The following is a 10,318-nucleotide window of genomic DNA, read 5'->3' on the forward strand; positions in this document are numbered from 1 at the left end:
TCACTTCTTGAAACTCTTTACAAACAATGATTTCAATGATGCCACTCTCTCCTGGTTCACCTCTTCCCTCTTTAGGTTTCCTTCTTATTCTTCTATTCTTACAATTATAAACCATCAATCAGTGTATTAATATCTGCCAAACTGAGTCTCATTCATTGACTTATGTGGATCACAAGCCCATATCTGAACCAGTCATGATGGCCAGTGACTTAGAATATGATGACCAGACAGGTGTGAGTCACCTGTACACTACTGGAAAACAGGAAACGGGAAGAGAATTGATTTCACCCTAAGCAAATAACTTAGAGTGTTCATACTGTTCCGTACTGAATGTTCTTCCTCCATTCTACATCACCTTTCCCTCAACCATTACCTACTGTCATCATCTGCTGGTTGAAATCTTAACCATACACCAAGATCAACTGACCAATACACCAACTTAACTGGGTCAGTTAACAGACCCCCAAATTGGAACTCATCTATTTCTGGCCCATGATCGTTTGGAAATTTATTTTGTCTCTTTTATAATGAAGCACTCTCTGATTTATCTAGTGGTTAGTTGTATGTGTAAAATAAAATGCCCTGAGAGCCAAAGTTGTGTCTTAACAAATTTTTGATTCTGTTTTTAATCGGCCATGTGTTTATCACATTATCTTGGATGTAGAAATTACTCAATTAATATGCATTGGACTGAAGAATAAGAAGCAAATCTTGTAGTTTTCCATTTGCATAATTAAAAGAATAAAAACAAAAAGCTTGTTTATGAATAACTTCACAATGATTATTTACCTATTGCACTGTTTGAAATCTGTTTGAAATCCATATACCAAAGAGAATTTTATTCTAACTTTCCATGGCATATATATTATAGGAGTTAAATACATAACACAATCTCAGTGGATTTTAAATTATAGAGGCACAGGAAAAAAGATGAGAAATATACCAAAATGTTTCCAGTAGCTATCTCTAGATTATCTAATTTAGGAGATTGTTTTGTTGGCTATTTGTCCCTTTCTAAGTTACCTAAAATGATCATATGTTACTTTCATAGAGGAAAAAGTTATTAGAAAATATCTATGTAAAATCATCCATTCTTTGAAATCTATTCCTGGGAACTAGAGTCATTCGGATACTCCTTAAGGCCTGGGGCAACCCAGGTTCACTGGCCAGCAGGCCCTACCTGTAACTCATCTAAATGAGCTCCTAATCTATTGGAACATCCCCCCCACCCACCCTTTTTTTTTTTTTTTTTTTTTGCTCTTTAGAATGCTGCCAACATAAATAAGGGAAAATTGCATTACTCCTGACTACCTAAAAAGGTATACGATACCAATGGAAGTCATAGCAGCTATTTAGTCTTATTTTTTTTCTTTTTACACAATATTGAAAGGGTACTTTCCACTTACAGTTATTACACAATATTGGCTATATTCTCCATGCTGTACAATACATTCTTGAGCCTATCTAAACACCCAGTAGCTTCACAGCGTCCATTTCTGTTTGTTTGTTTTCTGGCCATGCCTTGTGGCATGAAGGATCTTAGTGCAGTGGAAGCGTGGTATCCTAATCCTGGACCAGCAAGGAATTTCCTCTCAGTGGCTTTTGAACTGTGACCAAGAATCTAATTAGAGTTGAAAGGTAAATCAGTCAGATTATTTGCTTACAATTTACTACCAAGAATAAAACTTCTTTCATTCCAACCTTAAAATTAGTAGCAGAACCTGGACTAAAATATGACTTTTCCTCAAGGAATTTATCTTTTATTACATCAGTTCAGTATTTCATGCTATATCTTCATATTTATTAGCTATTTACCTCTTTACCAAAATTGGGCATCAAGGTGTAAGAGAAATTACAAAGTTCTTCAAATTTCATGCTTAATCCAAATTAATTATTATTTCTTTGATCTGAAAGACTACAAGTAAACTAAGAGAATAAATGTGGGGAAATTACTGCCAGACAGTGCTGGCAGTATTTCAGCATTGCCTGAAAATGCTGCTGTGAATGAACTAGAATCATTTCAGAATCATGCAGCTGAATGAAATGTTCATAGAAATACTTTTCAGATTTAAGTTCCTATGGATCTTAAGAGAAAGTGGTCAATATTTCTGATAATCCTGATGATTGGTACAAGCATGTGTGCTCAGTCACTCAGTCGTATCCGTTCTTTGCTACCCTATGAACTGCAGTCTGAACACCAGGCTCATCTATCCATGGAATTTTTTTCAGGCAAGAATACTGGAGTGGGTTGTCACTTCCTCCTGCAGGGGATCTTCCTGACCCACGATCGAACCCACATCCCCTGTGTTCATTGGCAGCCAGATGCTTTAACACTGAGGCACCTGGGAAGCCCGGTGATTGGTATACATGTGTTATGATTTTCCCATAGCACAAAGCACTTTGTTCTGTGCAAGAGGGTAATGGGATTTCAGAGCAAAAAGCACCAGGGCATGTTTGCTGGCCTATAAACCAAGCCTCATAGTTAAACTGTTGCAAAATTTACAATGAAAAAACTAAGTGTTGTGGGAGGTTCTTTATTTTTTTTCCCAGAGGCCTGGTTCTAACACCAAACTATTAGGCTGTAAATGACAAAGTATCCTGTTCATTATTTTAGTTACTTTCCTTGATCATACCAATGTGGCATTAAGGAAACCTTTATTAGCATCGTCCTACCAGATTAATAGAGCTTTCCGGGTAGCTCAGTGGTAAAGAAGTCAATGCAGGTGACACCCTGGGTGTCCACGAGGGCGTGGGTTCAATCCCTGGGTCAGGAAGATACCCCTGGAGGAGGAAATGGCAACCCACTCCAGTATTCTTACCTGGAAAACCCATGGACAGAGGAGCCTAGCAGGCTGCAGTCAATAGGGTTACAAAGAGTCGGACACATCTGAATACAGAGCACACACAGATGCCAAACTGGTACCCAATACAAACAGATTATAAAAGATATGCACTATTTCATCAGCCACCTCCCCTTCTCCTTTTCTTCTGGTCAAAGTGTTTCCTTTTGGCAGAGGAACTGCTCCTCCCTGACTCCAGGCACGTGGACCCTGTTGGGGCTGCCAGTTACAGCAAACTGGCTTCCGAGGCTACAGAAGCATGTCGTCCAAGCCAAATCTATGGTAGAATCGTACACTCCTGGCTCTGTAATTGGCCACTGAGGTAGGACCATGACTAGAGGAAGGCCAGTCAAAGCTGTCATCCTGGGGCTTTGCCAATAAAAGCTGGGATGGGTCCCTGGGGTGGGAGTCAAAGGGAAGATGAAGCGCTTTTTCCCCTCAGATATGACTCTGTGTGGTTGTGAGCTGCAGTTGCCAGCAGCCAGACTCTCTACCATAGGAATAAGCACAGTCTGCAGTAGGAGACAGAATTTGAATTTCAAACCATATAAGCAGGTGTTGAGAAAGGATGTCAATTTTTTTTTTACACCAATGAGCTTAATTTTTTCAGTGAAATCCTGTTTTACCAATTGATAGAAACTAAATCTCAGTGAATGCCAGGTCCTATTTCTTTTTCTTAACTTCTAAGCAGGGGACAGTGGAGGGGAAGGGAAAGCAGGGCCCAGGATAAACAAAGGCACTGATCCTCGTCACCTGTTGAATTTGGCATCTGACTCTTCATCTGGTCTGTTTTTCAGGTGCTGATCTGCATGGGTTCATGCCAAAGGTCACTTCAGGATTAATGACTCTCCTTATTTGCCCTTGAAGCCTTCCTGAAGTACCCTGAGATGCTCACCAACACCTCTCTGGGATGTAGGTACCTTGGTGAGGCTTTCCAGGGCCCAGAACCATTTGTGTGCTACTCTCAGGAATTATCCTACTGTTCCTATACCTTAAGTGAGTCAAGTTGGAACTTTACAAGGCTGCTGTAGGTTTGACTGCCTTCATCATACAGCTATTCCTATGTACTGCCCCATGCTGCCTCGAGTTGCCAATAGCTCTAGGGCCTTCTCTCCATCCCGATCTCTACCTAGGAGTTAAAGGGCAGTGGTTATTCCTACTCTGTGATTCTCTCAACTCTTGGAGTTCCCCTAGATTCATTGGGAGTATCTGTTACCGCTCCCCCATAGGATTCAGTCCTCTGATACAAACTTCACAGGATACTTCAAAATTTTTGTTTCAATTATAGATTGACTGTACTTGATAGGATGAAAAATATTTGATTAAAACACCAATAAATACAAATGTCACTGTGTGCTGCTTAGTGATGGAATCATCTATGGGTGCAAGGCCTCTTTCTCCATGGTACACCAACTTAGCTTTCCTTTCTTCCCTCTTGGCATTCTTCTCCCCCTAACTTGGGAATCAAGATTGCCAGGAGAAATATCAATAAAGTCAGATATGCAGATGACACCACCCTTATGGCAGAAAGTGAAGAACTGAAAAGCCTCTTGATGAAAGTGAAAGAGAAGAGTGAGAAAGTTGGCTTAAAGCTCAACATTCAGAAAATTAAGATCATGGCATCCAGTCCCATCACTTCATGGCAAATAGATGGGGAAATAGTGGAAACAGTGACTGACTTTATTTTGGGGGGCTCCAAAATCACTGCACATAGTGATTGCAGCAATGAAATTAAAAGACACCTACTCCTTGGAAGGAAAGTTATGATCAACCTAAACATCATATTAAAAAGCAGAGACACTACTTTGCCAACAAAGGTCTGTCTAGTCAAGGCTATGGTTTTTCCAGTGGTCATGTATGGATGTGAGAGTTGGACGGTGAAGAAAGCTGAGCACCGAAGAATTGATGCTTTGGAACTGTGGTGTTGGGGAAGACTCTTGAGAGTCCCTTGGACTGCAGGGAGATCCAACCAGTCCATCCTAAAGGAGATCAGTCCTGGGTGTTCATTGGAAGGACTGATGCTGAAGCTGAAACTCCAATACTTTGGTCACCTGCTGCGGAGAGCTGACTCATTTGAAAAGATCCTGATGCTGGGAAAGATTGAGGGCAGGAGGAGAAGGGGACAACAGAGGATGAGATGGTTGGATGGCATCACTGACTCGATGGGCATGGGTTTGAGTGGACTCCGGCAGTTGGTGATGGACAGGGAGGCCTTGCGTGCTGCAGTTCATGGCGTCACAAAGAGTTGGACATGACTGAGTGACTGAACTGAACCGAACTTGGGAAAGCTTTCCTGGTTCTCAGAACTTGAATTGGCTCCTGGTTTCTGTTTCTGGGACTTAAACACAGTCTGCTATACCATCTCCTTCTATGGCAATGGACATAAAAATGTCCGTGAATGGAAGAGGGTTAACAGGTAAATGCTGGGAAGAAAACATAGCAGGTACGATATCAAATGATTGCTCCACAGAAGTCACATGAGGGAAAAGTAAATATGGTACCTAACTCCTGGTCCTAGGCTCTGGGTGCTTGCATGAGTGCCTACTCTCATCTTCCTGAAGCCCCACTGATGAATTTTCTAAGTCTGGAGCTACCTTAGGATCTTTCCTTAATTCCCTCTTTTTACTTGAGCTAATTCAGTCATAATTAGCTAACCCAACATAATAGCCAAAAGGAGGGGTTTTTATTTCATGATGGTCAAATAACAGGAAGAGCAGACATGTTGCTGGTCTTCAAGAACCTTGAAACCATCAGTAACTTCCCTCTTACCAGCTGAATCTCTCCACAAGGTAGAAAACATAGTTACTGACATAACCAGGCTTTTCATCAATCAGTCTTTACCACCAGATAAAGGAGAAAATATACCAAGGTTTCAAGTTTCTATATTAATTTGTTTCAGTAGTATAAATGTAAAGAGAAAGAAAATCCTTGAGTTTACCAATTCTTGTTTCATGCTATGTAAACAATAGATTGTGTCTGGATTTTAGCTGTGTGAGAAAAAAAAAATTCCTCTCTATGACGAAGCTATTTGACCTTTCTAAAACTCTCTTTTAAAAGTATATAAAGGAAAGAATGAATTTTAAAAGATTGCTTTGTCTTTCTTGTGTTAAGTGAAAAAGAAAGTAATGAGTATAAAAACAAAACCTATGGCTAATTCATGTTGATGTTTGACAGAAAACAACAAAATTCTGTGTAGAGCAATTATCATTCAATTAAAAATAAATTAATTAAAATAAAATAAAAATTCTATTAAAATAAAAAAAGAATAATTTTAGACAGATGAAAACAAACAAACAAACAAACCCCAAATATGTCAGTGCCTTTGCAGTCCAAATTAAATGTGATAAAACAAGCAGAGAGGGATATCTCATTCCCAACATAGAATAATTCTAAAGTCAAGGAGACTGAACTGTGATAAATATATACCCTATTTCCTCTACCAAGAACAGGGCACTTCAGAGATTTTGTTTCAGTTATAAATTGACTGTTCTTGACATTATGAAACACATTTTATTTGAAACACCAGTAAACACAAACGTCTAATAACAGTTACGTGTTGCTTAGCAATGGAGTCATCTATAAATGAGCCTCTGTAATTATTTATAATAAAAAAAGAATTTGAATAGTTCAAAATCAGATGTTTCTGGATCTGTGAATTTAGAAGTTCTAGGTCACTCTCACCAAAACTGCACAAATGATGGAAGAGTCTCTTCAACTTCTTGCTAAAACTTCCAGATGCACCCATATCTTTTCCTCTAGCCCTTCCCCAATCAGTTCTCCAGTGACACGCAATACTGAAAGATGCAGAAAATAACCACTTCAATTTGTATAGTTCCTTCTGTTTTCCCCTGATGTTATTTCCCTCTTTACCAGGAGTGAGACTATCAGTTATACAAACAACTGAACCCCAGTAACTTGAGTGCCTGCCATGACAACTTTCACACTGGCGTCTTTCACTAGATTTGTAAGATTCTTGTGGTAAAATGAGTTACAGCTGAATTCCCTGAATGTTTCAAAGTCAAATACTCATTTAGATCAATGGTTCCCACACTCTGGATTTCAAAAGTGAAATTTCAAAAATGTGTTGTGAACCAGCATATGTTTGCCAACTTTTTCTTTGCCAAGTAAAGATTTAGGGAAAATAATGTACTCTCCTAGCCACATCCCTTCACAAAATAAAGGACAGTTTAAGGCCAATGTAGTAGGCAGACCATTATCTCAACTTTTTTTTTTTTTTTTTTAAGGGAGTGGTTGTCATTTCCAAGTACCAAGAGTAGACAACGATACACTGATTGTTTCCATCACAATTCTGACAGGGCACAGATGGCACTTTCTAAGGGTGAAACTAAAAATATTTCAGTGAAGAGACTATTTATAGAGGTGCAGGCAAATTTTTAAAAACCCAACAAAAAAGATGGTGAGTTACCCAGAGACTAGTCACAGCAGGAAACCATTACTTCCTTGGGGCCTGAAGGGCTAAGGAAAGGGAACAGTGTCTCCAGAGTTAAGTGAGAGCTGGAGATGACAGGAACTGAACTGACGACAAATCCAGTCATTGCTAGAACTATGATGAGGAAGGGAAAGAATGGGGCATACAGTACCCTATCCACTCCTCCATCCTGCGTGAACCCAGCTGTAAGTCAAAGGGCATGGGACCCTGCATATTGCAATCCATAGAGTCAGCCTCAGGGAGCACAGAATAGGTCAAAAAGAGGTGGAAAATGGATCCACTAGAACATCATGATATGCTCTGGTGAGGGGGATTGAGACCAGATAGAGGAAAGAGTACACGTGTGAATTTTTTTTTTTATTTCAATTTCAGGAAAATTACAAGAGAAATTTTAAGATATAATATTGTTTGTAATTATATGCTTGATACATTTGTCAATTAGTGGCTCCATGGTCAACGGTGTAGCATCAAGTGGTGCTCAAATGGGCAACTTGTTCCAGTACTTTATTTTTATCACATGCATTATTAAAAATTCAGCCTCACAAAGCTATAAAATAGAAGCAACACTTTTATTTAGTTTGAACCATTTTAAATGAATTGAGGAATGCCAAAATATAGCCTCAATGCCTCAGAGACATCTGCCCTAGAGGTTCCCAAACTGTGCTGCATATAGTTATCACTTGGGATCTTAAAAAAATAAAATACCAATGCTTTGCTCACATCCCAGATATTCTGATTTAACATTGTAGGGTGAAACTTGGAATAGGAATTTTTAAATAAATGTTCTGTTTTGGTTTTAGATTTAAAGAAAAGTTATAAAGATAGTAGAGTTCCCATATACCTCATATCCACTCTTCCCTATTGACATCTTACATTAGTATGATGCATTTGTTACAGTGACTGAATGAATATTGATACACAAATTTTAACTAATGTCCATACTTCATTCAGATTTCATTAGTGTTTAATTCATGTTCCTTTTTGTTCCAGGATTCCATCCAGGGTTTGACATTATAATTAGTCACCATGTCTCTGTTAGCTCCTCTTGGCTGAGAAAAATTCTCAAAGTTTTCTTGTTTTTGATGTCTTTAACACTAATGAGGAGTATTTGTCAGATATTTTGTATAATATCTCTCAATTCAGATCTGTCTAATATTTTTCTCGTGCTTAGACCATGGTTATAGGTTATGTGGGGAGGAAGATCACAAGTAAAAGCCTCTTCTCATCACATCATACCAAGAGTATCTACTATCAACACGACTTATCACCGTCCTGAGCACCTGGTTGGCCAGATTTCTCCCCTATAAAGTTTCCCTTTCCCTCGCTTCCATACTGCATTCTTAGGGAGAAAGTCGACATGCACAATCCACACTTCAGAATTAGAGAACTTTAGAATGGATACATGTATGTGTGTGGCTATGGCCCTTTGCTGGCCACCTGAAACTATCAGACCATTGTTAATCAGCTATGCTCCAATGCAAAGTAACAAGTTTTTTTTTAAATAACTAGAGATTTGTTCCACCACCTTAAGAACAGAGGATCTATGCAAATTATTTGGAATTCTGCATGGGAGATTTGTCTATTCTCTCACAATTATTTACTTAATCACTTATTTATATTGGCACAGACTCATGGATATTTATTTCATATTCTAGATTATAATCAAATACTACTTTATTTATTTTGTTGCTCAAATTGTTCCATCTTTGGCCATTAGGAATTCTTCCATTGGCTCTTGTCCCCCTTGATAAGTCCCATTACTATGGGTATTCTTTTTTTACCACTTCTATACTTTATAGCACTGTAAGATGCTCCCAGTTCATCTTGTAAATTTCCTTATAATCATCCACTTCTCCAAGGATTCCTGGTTCTTTTTACTGGAAAATTAGTCTTAGAATCAATTATATAGGTGATAGATATGACTTTGCTTCTAGGCCATTTCAGCTGACAAAAAAAATCAAAATAAACGTGTGTGTGTCTGTGTGTATGTCCCCATATGTACATGTAAACATCTCTATGTTAAGGTAAGCATGAGTTACTTCATACTTAAGTCTCCAAATCTAATCCATATCCATAGGGATGGTTCCTGCCTCCTCCCCTTCCTTGCCTATAAATTCTCACTCCAATAGTAAGAAACCTGGCTCCTACTATCTGACATCCAGTTACTTAATTTTTTAATTCCATTATACAACTACAGTAGTTTCAGAATTGTGAACCCATTCACCCAGGGAAGACTTCATCAACTAGAGTACAGTGTTCATGCACAACTGTTTTTTTTAACTCCTCTTTTCCAAAGTTATTTAGGTTAGTCAACTTTTCCCCTAACCCTTACACTGAGGTTTTATTCATACATTTATAAAATATATTATTTTGCCATGATCTGTATTCCACCTGAGATTCTTCAAACTTGTACATTTTTTTTTAATCCACATACATTAAGGCTCACTCTTTGTGCTGTAGAGTTCTATGTGTTTTGACAAACTCATAGTGTCAGGAAACACAATTACAGTATCACACAGAATGATTTCACCACCATTATCCTCTGTACTTCACCTATTCAAATTTCCTTCCTCCCAAAACTCCAGTAATGACTGACCTGTTTATTGTTTATTTGGTTCTGTCCTTCCAGAATGTCAGTGAAGTCATGGAGTATATAGCCCTTTCAGATTGACTTCTTTCACTTCTTTGACGCAGTTAATTCTCATCCATATCTTGTATGACTTAATATCTCATTCTTTTTTTATTGCCAAATTGTACTTCACTGTATGTTCATACACAGTTTGTTTATCCATTTACCTATTGGAGGAGGACATCTTGGTTATTTGTAGATTTTGTTGATTATGAATAAAACTGCTATAAAATTTCACAGGCAGGTTTTTGTGAGGGAATGAATTTTCTTTCTTTAATGTGGACCATTTTTAAAGTCTTCATTGAATTTGTTACAATACTGCTTCTGTTTTATGTTTTGGTTATTTGGGCTCAAGGAATGTGAGATCCTAGCTCTCCAACTAGGGATGAAACCCACACC

Source organism: Cervus elaphus, chromosome 20, assembly GCF_910594005.1.
Source record: "Cervus elaphus chromosome 20, mCerEla1.1, whole genome shotgun sequence".
In the NCBI taxonomy this organism is placed as follows: domain Eukaryota; kingdom Metazoa; phylum Chordata; class Mammalia; order Artiodactyla; family Cervidae; genus Cervus; species Cervus elaphus.